Raw genomic sequence first — 16,890 nt, forward strand, 5'->3', positions numbered from 1 at the left:
GCTGCTTGATGGTGTAAATTGATGGCCCAGCAAGTGGGTTTTAGGAATAAATAACTACTGCAAATTGTTAAGAAAGAAGGGAATGAAGTTGGTAGATGCTACGGAAGCATGAGGCGAATTGGCCATCTCTTGGATGGAAGGAGCAGGTGGTGCTCTCCCTGTTGCCCCACAGGTTTGTTTCAGAGTCCTGCTCTGGTGTGGAAACCCTGCCCAGGCTTGGCAGAAGCTTGGCTGGTGTTTCGTGGGGATCATTCTTTCCAGGAGCTGTTGTAAATAGTAAAAGCTCTTGCTCTCTCTGTGCATCTTTCCATCTCGAGGCAGCTGGGGAGCTGCCTCCATCAATCCTGCCCCAGGGAAGGGAAGGATTGATTTTGTTGCTCTTTTTGCACAGCTCTGACCCAGGACTGAAGGGTCCCGGGACAAGGGAGAAGACCCTTCCCAAATGTCATGCAAACATCCCCTACCAGCCAGCAGAGGGAAGGGAGTGGAAATCAGGCTGAGACACATCAAATCCACAGTCTGAGTGATCACCTTACAGTCTGAGTGGTTTAGCCCTGCAGTTCAAGCCATAGAAGCCTCTGACAGCCCATGAACTCCATCCAGAGGAAGATAAATGTCTCATTTCTTGTTCTTCAGTAGATGTTTGCCCCTTCCTTCAGGCAGGCAGGCAGGCTTGCCCACAATTGGCAATCAATAAACCACAATTGGCAGCCTTGAAGTTCATCCAGTTGTTGAGCTGGTGCAGCCCTGCTGGTGTGAAACCAGAAAGGTCTTTGCAAGTGCTCAGTGTCAGTTTGTGCTGCCACCAAAAAGAGAGGCTGCTGCAGAACCTCCCATTGACTTGAGTGAGAGTTAAATTAGAGTACTGCTGAGAACTACCAAAACCACTCTCTTTTAGTGAATTTGCTTGTCTACAAGATGATTTTACAATAGCACTGGACTTGGAGAATGAATATGGCTTAAAACAACCTCTGTATTCAAGCCAGACCCTGCATTAAACAATATCTTGTTCATTTGCCAATTTAAAACTAGCTCAGACTGTCTGAGAAGGCCAAAAGATCAAGGATATTTTTATATCTGGGAGAGAGCAGTTTAATATAAAGAATTTGATGCAACTGAAGTGTGTGTGTGTCTCACAAACCCACTCAACTTGTACCTACACACAGGGAACCTCCTCAGCAGGGCATGGACAAAGCAAGGATGAGGACTCTGGGGAGACCTTAGAGCATTTTCCAGTGCCTGAAGGGGCTCCAGGAAAGCTGGAGAGGGACTTGGACAAGGGCAGGGAATGGTGCTGAACTGGTGCTTCCCTCTGGCTCCTGCTGGCTCCAGCACTCACACATCAGTGCAGCCTTTTCCTGGGGGTGGTTAATCCCCAGGCACACAGAGGAGACCACATCAGCCTTGCTGAGAGCTCCATCTCCAAACTAAGAGAAGGGGGTTGAGGACAGGAGGGGTGCAGGGGGGCTCTCTGGTGGGAGGGGGATTGGGGGGATTGTTTCATGCTCCTTCTCCTCCATTTCCCTGCTCATCTGTAAAGGGCAGGAAGGAGCCTGTAATTTGTGGGGATGAAGGAGCTGATTCCTTGGGTGGTTAGAGCCTTGGAGACTGGAAGTTCCTCCCCAGCAGTGGCTGCCACCACAGCTCTGGGCTTGGGTTACTTACTGGGAGGTCTTCAAAGCAAGGGAGTGGAGAGGGGGGAGGAAAACAGAATTGTCAGCCCCTTCCTCTGGCTGTCACAGCAAGCTGAGCCTAGAGAGAAGGGAGCTGAGGCGGGATGGCCTCCCCTGGAAAACAAGCACCACAGCCTTGTGTGGTCCTCAGGAGCTGGACCTGCTCGCTGGCAGGGTCACTGTCAGCTGGTCTTGGGCAAAATGGTAGGATAATACTGGAGTACTTAACGACACTGCTGTTGTGTGCATTGCAGGGACACTTAACAGGCCCTCAGCCAAGAGACTGTCCCTACTCCAAAGGCAAGTCATGGAAGGGAAACCTGGAAAGCAAACCATCCAAGCAAAGCACAGAGAGAATGAGGTATCTCGTGGGTCCTGGGCCATCACCTTCCCCAGTGAGCTGCACCATGTCCAGCCCAGGAAAGCAGAGAACTGTAATAGGACACATGGCTGCAGAACCTTCGTTTTTCTCCCCTGGAAGGGACTGGAGGCCAAACTAGATGAGCCACCCCCAGGGCTGACCAGGAGGCTTTATGGCAAAACCATTCCAGAGTCAATGGTGCCTCCTCTGCAGCACCCACTTGGCTTGGCTCTGGGTCCTGCCTGGAAACTGGGACTGAAACACTGCTTGGTCCAGTGAGAGTTAAACCAACATGTTCCTTTCCCTATTTTCTCCAGAAGGAAAGCTGGCCCTTTACTGAGAATCATAGAACTATAGAATCATTTAGGTTGGAAAAGGCCTTTAAGATCATCAAGTCCAACCATTAACCCAACTCTACCAAGTCCACTGCTAAACCATCCCCCTCAACATCACATCTACACAACTTTTCAACACGTCCAGAGATGGTGACTCCACCACTTCTCTGGGCAGCCTGTGCCAGGACCTGTTCCTGTGAAGAAATCTTTCCTAATACCCAGCCTGAACCTCCCCTGGCACAACTTGAGGCCTTGCAATCTGAAGGGCTCCAAGTATGTGGGGCTGTCATGAATGAAGACACTCTCTAGTCACAAGTGGAGGTTTTCTGGCATGTTCACAACCTTGTCCTTGAGCCTTTCTCACCAGCCAGTGGGCTGTGTGGCCAGGCTCTGTGTCTCCTCTCTGCATTTGCTCCTCACAAAGCAAGGATGACAGTAGTTCTAGTCCGACCCTTGCACCTCTTCCCAGAAAAGAAGGAACTTTCTCACTGGGAAGAAAAATAAATGTTTCATTTGCTGTGTTTTTCTGGGAAAGCATCCAGACACAGGGAAGGAGAAAAAAAAACAACCAACAACCAAGTCCCAATATTCCCGGTTTCAGATCAACTGGAAAAATAAAGTTCATTCTTGGAAAGAGAGCAAAGGAAATGGTTTAATCTCAGACTGGTTCCAGTTCCAAACTGGTTTTGCTTGTGCACACATAGAGCCCCTCCCAAGTGCCCTGGTAGTTTCCCAGGGGAGGGAACCTCTGCAGAATCAGCAGTGTAATTCAGGATGGGTCCTGCTGCCTCAGAGATGTAATTTGTCCCATGTACTTCAGACATCAACATCCTCAGAGCCCAAAAAAAATCACCCTCTGCTACTGCTGGAGTAGAGCACCATGCTGGTAGTGGTGGGAACTGCAGTCACTGGAATGAACCAGGACCATTTGGTTCCAAAGCCATCTGTGGCAATTAAAATAACATCAGTGATACAGCCTTTGGAAAAACCAAGGGGATTGTAATGATCAAATGCACTCATGGTCTCACAAGGGCTGTGAAACACAGGAACAGGGCCCAGCTCCTCTCTCAGCAATGCCAAGATAAACCTGAAGTAAATCCACTAAGATTTATCCTGGTGTGAGTAAAGGACCTTCCAGCCAAGGAACTTTTCCTGTCCTTGACAGCAGGTTTCTCCTTCATCAAATTTTTCCCAGTCATGGCTAAAGCCTCAGCACTGGGAACTTCCTGCAGCCCTGCCCCAGCAATGTCAGGAGGACCCTGGTAGAACATTCCCAGGAGGAATGCCATGGCCTTCAGCCTGCAGATCCACATACCCTACCTGGAGATCCAGAAATGCACCAGAGCTGCCAAAGGGGGTGTGTTCAGAGCTAAATGCCTGGTGACAAGCTCAGAGCAGGGACTGGAGGGGCCTTTGCAGCAGAGCTACCCTGAGTGTTACGAAGCTTTTCTTACCATCAGCATCTTTCCTGTAGCTGCCACCTACAATTTGATGCCAGGAATGCTATGATGGAGAAGCTTGAGCAAACTGAGACACAGCAAAACTGCCCTCAGTTGCAGTGGGCATCTCAGAGGACCCAATTACAGGGGTGACACTGCTTGTCCCTCCAGCAGACCTGTAGGTTTACACCCCAGTAGCTACTAGACTTCTGACTAGATCAGCTCCACGTGTTATTTACTGGGTAACAGCAGATTAAAATCTCCCAACTGCAATTTCCATTCCAGGCAGGAGAAGCAAGAACTGTAGGATCAGGGCCATGAGGGCTGCTTAAATGCCATGATGCCAAGACAGTCCCCAGGCTGGTTGTGTCCCTGCCTCTGCTTTGTGTCCCTGCCAGCTCCCGTGACCAGCCTCCTCTGCCTGGCGACCAGAGGCCTGGCCACAGCAAGCCCCTGTCTCTGGAGGGCCCTCCCAGGAGGAAATGTGGTTTCACAGTGGCTGCTTGTCCGTGGGATCTATTTGGAGACCCAACCCCGCCCTCCCAAGGGCTTGATGGATGACCAGCCAGGAGGATAAAAGGCTTTCCTCTTAAAGAAACCCAGCTAAATATAAACCCTTGTTGGCTTTAATGTGTCTTGAGCACTAACTCGAACCATCTGCAATGGTAAATCTGCTATCCTGGGCCCGAGCATTGTCTCACATGCAGCTCCAGACCCTGGAAGTTCCAGCAGCCAGGCTGACAAAGATGGGAGTGGGATGGAGATGCAGCCCAGGTCATGATGCAGCAACATCTCTGGGTTGCTCCAGGCTCTGTCATGTCCCGTGGGAGCAGCTACAACACAGAGCACTCCCAGGGCTCTTTGAATTCATCCTGAGAGGAAGGGGCTGGTTTAGGCAGAAGATGGCTTGGGGGAATGCAAAGGCTGCTTGACACCTCTTCCCCTTCTCCCCTTGTCTTTGCAGAGCTGTTCCCTTGGGAAGCAGGGCAGAGTCTACCCTGGGATGGCCAGAGCTGAAGTCTCTTGACAAAACAAAGTGGGGGGGCTCCAGCACTGACTCCTCTTGCAGCTCAGCTCAGCTCTAAGGGGTTTCCTAGAAGTCAGGGCTGACTTGGTGAGTCTGATAGAGGAAATCTGAGGAGGAATCTGGAGCAAAGAAGTATTTATTAGCCCTGAGGTGCAGTGCAATGAGGAGTCTGGTTTAGCCAAAAGCAGCCAGGAGAAACCTGGCTCATTCTCCCAACAGCTTGTGGTGATGCTGTGGTGGAATGAGTGTCCTCTCTGCAGGGACATAGGAAAGACCTGAGGATGGACAGTCAGGTAAGAACCCTCCCAGGGCTTGGAAGTGACCACTGTGAGGTGGAATGAAGCTTTTGTGACCTCTTGCTGCTGTTTGGAAAACTTTCTGTTGCCATCATAATGTTATTCAACCCACAAAGTGCTAAGCAAGCCCAACACCAGGTTGTATAAATACAAATGGAGAATGAAGGAACTCACAAGTCTCTTCAAAAAAAGAGAAGCTCCATTTTCAGTGCAGTTCTGTAGAACTAGGACAGCCACCATCTTCACTGGTTATCCAAAGATGGAACTGGGCCCACCACTAAAGCCACAAGTCATAGAATCATAGAATGGTGAGGGTTGGAAGGGACCTCTGGAGATCATGGAGTCCACCCCCCCTGCCAGAGCAGGATCCCCTGAGGCAGGTCACCCAGAAATGCCTCCAGGTGGGTCTTGAAAGTCTCCAGAGAAGGAGACTCCACAGCCTCTCTGGGCAGCCTGTCCCAGGGCTCTGTCACTCTTATAGTAAAGAACTTTTTCCTCATGTTGAGGTGGAATGTCCTTTGTGTTCATTGCCCCTTGTCCTGTAACAGGGCACCATTGAAAAGTGATTGGCCCCTTCTTCTTGACACCCCAGTTCAGGTATTTATCAACATTAGTAAGATCCCCTCTTAGTCTTCTCCAGACTAAACAGCCCTGGGTCTCTCAGCCTTTCCTCATCAGACAGATGTTCCAGTCCCTTCATCATCCTTGGAGTCCTCTGTTGAACTCTCTCTAGTATATCCCTGTCCCTCTTGAACTGGACACAATGCTCCAGATGTGGTCTATACTCCAGATGTGGTCTCACCAGGGCAGAGTAGAGTCTCTGCAGATTTAGGCATCTAACTGTTTTCTTTAGTGCAAATCACCTGAGGATTAAACCAGTTGGGAAAGCAAGAAGCCCCCAGTGCACACATCCACCTGCTCCTCAGAAAGCCCAGAGAGAACCATTCCTCCATGCCTGGTCCTCCACCTCTCCCTACATCCCTCTCCCCACCCTCAGCTGCCAGAGCAGCCTGGCACAGGGAGAGCTGTGGTCTGTGCTGTGCCAGGGCTCCTTGCCAGCCCTCACCAGTGGCTCCTACGCCTCTGAGCCCAGTTTAGAAGCCTTGTTTTACTGCTTCCCAAACACAGCGGGTTCGGCTCCGAGCACCTTCTCCGGTTTACTCTGCGGAGGATGCGGGCTTGAAATAGAAAAAGGAAGGGACACCTAAAAATACAACATAATTACAGAGGGAAAGGGTGTTTGGAGTTCAGAGCTCTTGGCCCTGCTGGTAAGCAGTAACTGAGGCTCCAGGCTCAGTGTTCCTATATGGATTGTTAGATTTTAACCTCTTAGGAAAGCTGGTAGATACCAGGAGGTGTCTTGAGCCCCAAAAGCCCAGATGTGCCTGTGGAGAAGCTCTGTGGCAACCAGAGACACCAGCAACCCCTGGTAGAGCTCTGTGAGGTGTCTGCACCAACCAAACACACATTTCCCTGTCCTAAGCAAACAGAGAGCTCTCTCCATCCCTCTGGGACACCTGCAAAGAGTGGAACAGGCTGCTTTTAGAGTGCCCCAAGAGCTCAGGTGGGGTGAAAGGATGGGCAACAGCCTTGGTGAGGTGGGTCAGTGCTGCCCTTGGGATGGAGGCACTTGCCTTACTCCCTCAGCTGACAGTAGGTGGGGTATGAAGCGTTTCTACCAGTTTGTGGGGAAAAGGGCTGAAGGGGAGGTACCTGGAGGCCTCTGCTCAGTGCCTGTTCCTGCCTGAGCCTCCAGAACCAAAGGTGATACAGGACATTTCTCTACTCATGTGTGATCATAGCTGGTGAAGGAAACACACAAAGCCCAACTGGTCACCCCATGCAGGGAAGGGTTTTCCTGAGCTCCTGACCCCTCCAATAACCCCCAGGATCCAGGAGTTCAGACTTTTCAGGGCAGAGGGCTAGAGCAAGGAGGACAGGAGGAGCAGCCTGTGCCTGCCAGGAAAACAACAGCCTAAAGGGATTTCCCAGTGGAAACCCAGATCCAGTCCTGCTGGTGTAAGCAAATGTGATTCCATTGACCTGAGGAGGAACTGGGAATGTGCTGCCATCTGTGAATGTTGCCTACAGAGCTAACATGCAGTTAGGTCAGAACCATGTTTGGCCCTGAAACCTTGGATGTGAAGATGGAAAGGCAGCACAGAGGTCTCCTGCTTCTAAGGATCACAGGCAGGTGCACAGTGACAAGAAATGTTTAGCATTTCAGTCCTATTTGCTACTACTCTGTTACAATGTGGATGTTCACCTGCTATCTACCTGTCCCTCTGAGGTGGTCTGACCAACCAAAATGTGATGAGTGGCTTTCTCAGCATCAGGCTCCCAAATGTGACCATCTCCTTTTTACAAGTGTGAAACTCCAAGGAGGAAACAAGTGCCTTTCTCAGTGGATGGCCAAGAAGAAGCAGTCCTGAGGCCCTTTGTTTGCACTGAATGCAGATTCACACTCCTCCTTTCTCCAACTCATACAAATCCACCTTTGGGATGTAGCAGAGGAGCCACACAGCAACTCCTCTTATCAGTTCAGATAAGGAGTATCCTAAGCTATCATCATGCAATTAATGACCTAAGCCATCAGGTTTGAATCTGGTCTGGCTGAGAGCACCTCCAGTGGCATCATCTCCCCCCTCCTAGCCTGCCTAGGAGTGACTCAGAGGGAAGAGCATCACCTGCTGAATCATCAGCAAAACTTCCTGCACCAGCCAGCTCCATGGGGAGCTGCAGGGCTGCTGGCCAAGGAGAGATGGGGCCTGCTCTGGGTGTCCCTGCTAACTCCTGATGGAGGGATTTCTTCTTCATCCCGGTTTCCCGATTTAATATGGGCTGAACTGTGATTAGCAAGTGTGTAAAGACCCTAAGGAATTAGCTTTGTGCTTCCTGGTGTACAGATGTGTCAGAGGGCCAGCCTCTTCCATCAGATCATCCTAGAATCATGGAATGGTTTGGGTTGGAAGGGACCTTAAAGATCATCTAGATCCAACCCCCTGCATGGGCAGGGACACCTCCCACCAGCCCAGGCTGCTCCAAGCCCCATCCAACCTGCCCTTCAACACTGCCAGGGATGGGGCAGCCACAGCTTCCCTGGGCAACCTGGGCCAGGCTCTCACCACCCTCACAGCAAAGAATTTCCTCCTCATGTCTCATCTAAATCTCCCTCTCCCAGTTTTAATAGACTCCCCCTTGTCCTCTCCCTCCCTGCCCTTATCCCAAGTCCCTCCCCAGCTTTCCTGGAGCCCCTTCAGGCACTGGAAGGTGCTCTAAGGTCTCCCTGGAGCCTTCTCTTCTCCAGGCTGAACACCCCAACTCTCCCAGCCTGTCTTCATGGCAGAGGTGGAAGGGAACCGAGGCACAGCAAGAAGAAGTGACTTGCCTCAGGTGGCACAACCAGCTGCAGGCAGAGCTTGGAGGAGCACCCACCTCCCCATGTCCCTCATCCCCAGGCTTGTGTTCAACCCTCAGACATGACAGTCTCCAGCTGAGTTCTGCCAGGCTGGGCACTGAGGAGTACCCCTGCACCCACTGCAGCCCATGGGAGGTTTCACAGGAGGAACAAGATAGGACAGGCAGTGCTTCCCCCATGCCACATCCTTTCTCTTTGCCTGAGGAGGCTTGGTTATCTCGTCTCCTCAGCCTGATAGTCTCCGTCTGTCCGTCTGGGCAGGACAGAAGCTCTGCCTGTTGACTGCACATTGTCTGTGTCTGTCTGGCAGCCTTGGCTCTCCCTTGTTCCAGTGACTGCTCCCAGCACTGTCTCTGTCTGCCTGTCTCCCCACTCAGGAGAGCAAGCCTGGCTCCCTGCTGCCCTGCCTCTGGCGTTCTGGCAGCAGCTCCTGCTGTGTGGGAGGAGGTGGTGGAGTAAGGGAAGAGCTCAGAGTTGAACACGACACAAACCGGATGCTGCAGCACCCTCACCCAGCCCTGGGAGGTGGAGAACCTGCCTGGCCCAGGGGCAAGGACAGGCAGAACCTGGAGACCTGGGCCCTCTGCAGCTGGGAGCACAACACGCGGCATGAACCCGGATTTGCAAAGCCAGGCAGGGACGGTATCTCCAGGGCCACCTTCCTCTCCCTCACACCCAGCTCAACCTGCACAGGCCAGAAGTGGAGCCAATCAAAACCAGCAGCAGTATGGATGGTGAGCCTGGGTCTCATGGTGCAAAGTGGGTGAAAGCTTGTGGCATCTGGCAAACTCGTCTGGCAGTGATATTAGGGCGTTAGTAGATACAGGCAACACTAAAGGGGGCCCTTTGTCAGGAAGAAAATGCCCCACTGATGATTTTCAGAATAAGATCCCCCTGGTTTTATCCAGTTCTTTTCTCCTAGTGCTTTAAAGTAGGTATTTTCCACCAGGCTTTCCATGGTGTGTTCTTGCTGGGAGCAGAGATGGAATCAGGGGAGGAAGTAATTTTCAGGACAGGAAAAATAGAAAAATAAAAAGTATGGCACTAGAAAAGAGCCTGATTTGATGGCTAGCAATGAAGGATATCTCACCTGTCCTCACTTCCATACAGAGCACCCCTAATTCCTGTGTCAGGCCATGTACTATGCACAGAAATTGAAACAGGGAATGACATGGCCCAGGTGGGACCCAGGTGAAGACACATTTGTCTGTGAAGGGACAAATGCAGGGCAGTGAAACCTCAGCTGATGGTCCAACCAGTGACCTGTCCCCATTCGGAGCTGGGCAAAGCCATGGCTGACCTCTTCATGGCTCATGTTGCAGCCTTCTCATGAATGTGTCAATTGAACCTCGTGGACTGAAAATGCTGAGCTCCCCCCTGCTCTGCAGCCCACTGTTAAGGAGTTTCTGCACTGAGGCTGCAAGGGCTGCAAGCCCACCTGCCTCTGCCACCTCCACTGCCACCTCAGGCAGGGCCTGCTGATCCCAGCAGGTCGTGGTTGATCCAGGGGATGAGACCAAGCCCTGGCTTCGTGTAGCTCCCACTCTCACCCATGCAACCTCAACACTTGTTTTTCAAAAGCACCAGATTAGCATTGTCACTCAAAAGCAGATCCCCCCTCTCTGACTTCCAGATGGCAGATATAATCCCAGGAAAGGCAGTTAAAGAGAAGGCTCCTGGAGTCCTATCCAGCTCACCTCTCTGGGTCAACAGAAGCCAGTCTCCTCAGGTCTCTTCCTAGTGAAATTAATGATGGGATTTCCCCCAAGGCTACAGGAACATACCAGAGGCTCAAAGGGCTCATGTGTTTTGTCATCCTATATTTCCACTCTCTTTCATCCTTTAGTTCCAGTTATTTACCTCTCTGTGTCCCCTAAAAAATCCTTCTCCCTCCTTGGGCATCTTACAAGAATGCGTATCAGCCCCTCCCCACCATCTGATTCAGCCTTTTGTCACAAACCAGTCCCTCAAGCTCCAGACCAGTTTACTACTGTCCTCTGAACTCTGGCACTGGTCATCTTCCGGCCGGAAGGCTAAAATTTTCCACAGGGTTTACTGCCTACAGCCAGAACCAGATTTTCAACAACATGCAGCACCTCAGCTTGGAGCTGGTCACAACAAAAGAGCCATCGATTCCTTCAGGGAGAAGATGAGGGTCCTTTGGAAATTCTCTGAGCCCTCCCTCAGCTCCTGATGGCAACGCAGACACCATCACATCCCTCAGCTTGTTTCACTGCTCCTTTGTGGAGATGCACAGTGAAGTCTGGATCTTAATTAGGGCATCAAGGAGCTAACATAATGGAAATAAAATGTAAATGAAACCCATCATTTCTTGCACTGTAACCCATCCCACATTGGGACTGAGAGTCCTTCTCCAAACGGGGAAAAGCCTGAGCATTGTTTTCCTGCCCTGCAAGAGCTCTGGGGCAGGTCTAGTCGATGGCGTGAAAACTGCAAAACCACAGGAGCTCGACTTGAAGTGATCAACCTCCAAAGTCCCTCGTGGTGTGGGAGGCAGGGAGCCTCCTGTTGCTGGTTGCATTCACTGCAGGCAGGAGGTTAGTCAAGCTCTCCCTCCTTAAACGCACGGCGCAATATCAAAATAAAGAGATAAAACCTCGCAGCCAACTGATGACAACTTTAGCCACCCACTTCCAGGGACAAACGGTGACCTAAGAACTGCGGGGCCGTAGGTGTTGCTGGCAGCCCAAGGGTTAAGCTGGGTTAGTCATGTCCGGGTAGGGCCAGGGGCAGATGCTGGGGCAGGGACACTGACGGTGGAAGGCCAGTGCCATCTACGGGCCACCTCCTGTCCTGGCTGCTCTCCCTGCTGGCCTGGGACAAGGGACAGGATTTGGGACACGTCTGGCTCAAGGGAATGCTGCTCTGAGCTGTCACCAGGCAGCTAAGAAGAGGGGAAAGCTTTGCATGCAAAGAGAGCATCCAGACATTGGGTTCAGACTGTGCCAGCAGACAAGCTGTCACTGGGGTCGGTGGGAGGAGAGAGGGGTTCGGGTCATGTCCCCTTACAGTAGGGGTACCCAGCCAGGTTCCAGCTGGCCAATTCCAGCTGAAGTGTCTGGGACGATATGGAAACCTCCTCAATGGGAGAAAAACAGATGTCCCATCCCTGAGAGCTGTGGGGACAGCAGGCACCCCCAAACCCAGAGCAGAGGATGAGGATCTGTGGGGGAGACAGAGCACCTGTGGAACCCAGGGGTGAAGCCACTGGCACATCCAGCCAAACCTGGGGAGAAACCTGAAAGTTTTCTGCCAAGCACCAGTCTGCACCTTTCCCAAAGCATGAGCCTGCAATGGTGTCCTCTCAAGCTGGTGACAGCTAAAAACACACCCCAGGCAGTGCAGCAGGGATGCCTCTCACGCTCCCTTTCCCACAGCCAGGCATCTCCAAACACACAGGGTTATTTTTTTCCCCCTAGAAAATGCAGGTAGATGGATAGAGAGAAGTCAACCTGAGCTCCCAGAAGCACGGGCTTCCTTGCCTGTTCGGCAGTGCCTTTGCACAGCGACCTTCCCTGCCCTGGGGCGGCAGCACCCTCTGCTGCCCTCTCCGAGCAAACCAGACCTTGCTGCAAAACCTCCTGGACTTCGTTGCTATTTTGCTGGGGATTTCCAAAGGAGTTTTGTGGTTGCTTGGATTCAGTCATGAATGCAGCGCCTCTCCTACCAGCTCAGCATGGATTATCCAATTTAACTGAGGAAAAAAAAAAATAACCCAGGAACTTTAAAAACCCTTTTGAAACAACTGCTTGGGGTTCTAGGAAACAAGGCAGCGCGTGGTCAGAGTGAAACTCCTGGCCTGGCAATATAATGCTCTGATAAATACATCCCTCATCTGGGGGTGGGAAAGAGATTTTAGGATTTTTAAATATGATCTGAACCAAACTCATCTGGGAAATGGGTTTCTCACAGCCCCACCACAAGTATCTGCTTTTTAAAATCTGAGAATTACCCGTCCGGGTGAGCAGAAACAGGTCATCTTAAATTGCACCATTTTCACAAATCAGCAAAACCTTTCTGCTTGTGACTCTACAGGCTTCCTTGGAATGACAGAATTCCTTGCCTGTATGTGGTTGAATTAGCCAAGTTAACATAGAAAAAAAGTTAAGAAGAATTTAGGATAATCTGATCACAGAAGGGATTGCTAAAGGTCAACAAATACGGAGTAAACTCAGTTTCACCTGCATCTTGTTTTCTAGCAGACATCTCTCTTCTCATTTCCAGTGATTTTAATCCATGGTGTCTTGATGCCACAAGGCAGTGTGAACACCAAGCTCCCCCCTCTACCTGACTAATGTAGATGACTAGATGTGGTCCAGAACAATGTTGGAAGTGTCCTTGTGTGTCTAAGGTTTGTCCTTGGAAAGTGGATGTAGGATCAGGTAAGACAACCACAACTTGGCCTTTTTCCTGCTCTAGAGAAGACACAAACCCCTGCCTGCTGAAGAAAAAAGCCAGATACAAATGTATTGCCTCCTGGCTACAAGCCATATCTGTGTTTCTGGAAGTGAAGGGTAGTGAGGTGCAGTGAAGCCATTCTCTGAAAAAGCAGCTCCCAAATGTTAAAATCAGTCAAGAGGAACAGACTGGATCAATATCCACCCAATCTGGTTGTTGTTCCCATCTGATTTCTGTTTGTCTCATACAAGGACTAGCCTGTCAAAGAAAGATTGCTTAGACTTCTGACTGCCAGTTTCCAGAGCAGCATGAAGTGATGAGCAAAACAGCTTAAGCAGCAAGTGATTTATCTCACTGGGAGGAGAGTAATTGGTCGGCAGGAAAACTCCCTGGTGGAATGGAAAGCAAACAAGGATCCTGATGCAGTGCACTGGCTCCTCAGGAACACACTGAACTTGCCAACAAACATGGTTTGCTGACATCCTGTTTCTTTCCGGCTGCTCCAGCGGGTCCAAGTCCATCTCCAGAGGTGGGAGACACATAGAGCTTCCAGTTTTCATTTCTCCACAGAAGGAATTGTCCTCAGCTCAGGGCAGGGGAGGATGCACAGGCAGAGGGAGATGTCCCAGGTGTGCATTAACTGAGGGAAGAGCAGATGGTGCTTCTAGAGCTTCTTTAGCCCTGGCCAGTGTGACCTGTACACCCCTGTGCCAGCAGCTGCACTTGATCCCTGGTCACAGCAAGGCTGGGTTTGCCCCCATCAGTATCTCAGACATCTCTGCAGGGACACAGCACTCTACAGATGAGTCCACACTACATTGGTTCCTCTACAGAAGACTCAACAATTGCCAGAATTAAGACAATCAATTTGTGGCTGAGCTAGAACCACCACCCAGCTCTGGAGTGAAGTAGAGGTGGGTTTGAGTTTCTGGTTTTCCAGTGGAAAGCAGCTGGTGTCTCACTCTAAAAACTGTGCTGTGGGGAGGTGGGGTTTGTCATTGCTGCCCAGGGGCTCCCAGCAAGGTTGTCAGATCACACTAAAGTGTCTCACATCAGAGGGCATCATTTCTCCATTTTAACTCCAGGGCTAAGGGGAGGTTTTCTTTCTGAGTCAGCCCAAGACCCAGTGACTGGCAATTAGTGTCTCAGTGTTACCTGACACAGCCCCTGCACTGGGTAGCAGAGACTCTGCAGGGCAGTTTCCATCTCTGACCCGATGTTAAGAGGACAGTAGGAACAGGAGGGACGTGCAGCTGAGGTTAGTTCCCTGAGAAAGGATCAAGGACTTGGCTTTAACCAAATAGGAGAGCTCTGTAAACAAAACCAATGCCAGAGCTATTGCTACAAAGAAAGACTCAGACTCGTTTTACTGCAGAGATGTCACAGAAGGGGGGATTGTGCCAGCAATTTTCTCAGTAGCCTGCAGGAAAAGTTAGAACCATCTTGCCCATCTCATACAGAAATGGGATCTAAAGCCACATTTGCCACTTGCTTTCCCTGAGCTGCAGTTCAGGTAAGGTTTGTCTCAGGAGAAGACATTCTCAGTGAGAAACCTCATTAAAGGCTTGGGTGTTGTTTTTTTTCATATGCATAGAAATGGCCTCATAACCTCTCAACACAATTTGCAGTGGTGAGTTTCTGTTACTGTAGTTAAAAAACACCCAGCAGAGCCGAAACCCACTTATCTCCTTTTCGTGCTGGCTGTGAAAACCAAGAGCTGTGCAGGTAACAAACATCCCTTCACTCAACGCTTGGGCTGAAACGTGAAACCACTGAACTTCCCTGTTCAGCCCAGCAGGTGGGTGACACGGACTGACAAAATACAGCTCCCCTGACCTGCCCAGGGTATCTCTACACTTGTTAGCACACCCCTTATCATCTCAGACTGATCCGGGTCATAAACCCTAATGACTCCTCGATAATCTCCACCTAAAAGCACTCGTTATGAAAGAGCCTGATGAACTATCACCCACCCAAGCACCAGGGGAATTCAGAACAAAGAAAATGAAAGTCTTTGTCACTTCCCTCTGTGCAGACAGTTCCCTTTTAACCACCCCCACGGAACTGAGCAGGGCAAAAGCATTATTTGCTTCTCAAGACTGAGGGCTGTTGTGCCTCCTATAGCCCAACATGTTCATTCTTTTCCTGATTAATTTCTACAAATAACAGGACATGTAAACTAGCTCCAGAAGCCTATCTTTTCTTTTACTTCCTACAACTAATATATGATGTAGGATGATTGTAATTTGTGGATCTTTCTGGCTAAGTCACAAAACAGGCATAAATTAAGAAGTATTTTACCCCTGTTCAGCATAACTGATTGTGACTCTGGAGAAGGCTGTCAAGTCCAGGGTAACAGCTCTCTGAGTTGGACATCTTCTACTGTAGAAAACTCTCAAGAGCACCTGAGATCCATTCCCTTCCTGGAGATGTTTTTTCTTTTGTTTTCTCCCTTTTTGCTACACCTCTGCTACCATCCCAGACTCGGAACTGAGTGTTTTCTTGTGGCGTGTGGGCCCAGGGGAGGGGGGAAAAAGCAGACCTAATTACAGAGGGTGCTCTCAAAAATAGAGTTGCTTTTCCCCTTGTCTGTGAGCTGGTGTGAGAAGGTTCCAGTTCTTTACATAGTTTTGGAACAACAGGAGGGAAGAGTTACTGGCAGATGGACTGTCTTCCATGGGTTTAAACGAAGCTCAGAGTTACTCAGCCATCACAATAGGAACAACTGAAGTAATTTTACATAGCTTCCTTTCCTTCCTGCTTCCCTGCTGTCTCTTTTCCTCTAGTGTTCTTTATAGGAATATCAACCACCTGTTCCTTCCCTGCAGACCCTCAGTGTGGCCACAACATGACCACATCCTGCCCCAAACAATTGCATCAAAAAGCAAAAGCCAGAAGTGCCAGTGCTTGGCTGGGGAGAAGGAACAGCAGCCACAGAGCAGTTCCTGGACAGACAGGCAGGTCGTCTCAGTGAAGAAAAAGAATCCCAGACTGGTTTGGGTTGGAAGGGACCTTAAAGATCATCCAGTCCCACCCCCTGCATGGGCAGGGACACCTCCCACCAGCCCAGGCTGCTCCAAGCCCCATCCAACCTGCCCTTCAACACTGCCAGGGATGGGGCAGCCACAGCTTCTCTGGGCAGCCTGGGCCAGGCTCTCACCACCCTCACAGCAAAGAATTTCCTCCTCATGTCTCACCTCAATCTTCCCTCTTCAAAAGAAACACCAGTTTGTCTCACTGTGGTGAAAACTCCTATGGTACCAATATTGCAAGAGGCTGTAAAAAAACAGAGTGAGAAGGAGAGCCCTTATGTGTGAAATGGAATGGTCCAGGGACAGATGGCTGGAAGGTGGAGAGGTTTGGGTCACATCAGAGATGAGGTTCAGCACCATCCTTGCAAACATGCTGAGCATGGTTAAGGCTGAGCAGCTGGTGGGGTAAAGGTTGGTGGCAGCAGGACCCTTACACCCCTTTCCTTTGTCTGCTTTCCACACTGCAGAGTGAAAGTTCATGCAACAGCAGGACTTGGGGAGCTTGACTGCTCAGTAACAAAAGCTGGGTCTCCAAAGCACAAAGAGTGTGAGGAGCAAATGAGACCACTCCTCATGAAAGGCTGTGGTTTCCACTGTTGTCATATTCATTCTAAATTCTCATTTTTGGGGTTTTAACTGTAAACACTTGCCTTGTCCGGGGCAGAAGTTCAACTTAGAAAGCTTCCATTCTGAAACAGCTTTATTTTCCTGGTATTTGAAGAAACTCAGAGGGAAAAAATAATAATAATGTGGCTATGTCCAAGGTTGAAAGAGCATTTTCCAGTGGCAGATTCCAAGAAAGTCCCAGCCTTGTTCACGCTAGGCTGGAGCAACAGCTAAAGCTGTGCCTTCTCCTGAGAAAGGCCTTTGCAGAGCTTGTGTGTTGTGAG

Source organism: Chaetura pelagica, unplaced genomic scaffold, assembly GCF_000747805.2.
Source record: "Chaetura pelagica isolate M959 unplaced genomic scaffold, ChaPel_1.0 scaffold818, whole genome shotgun sequence".
NCBI classification, from domain to species: domain Eukaryota; kingdom Metazoa; phylum Chordata; class Aves; order Apodiformes; family Apodidae; genus Chaetura; species Chaetura pelagica.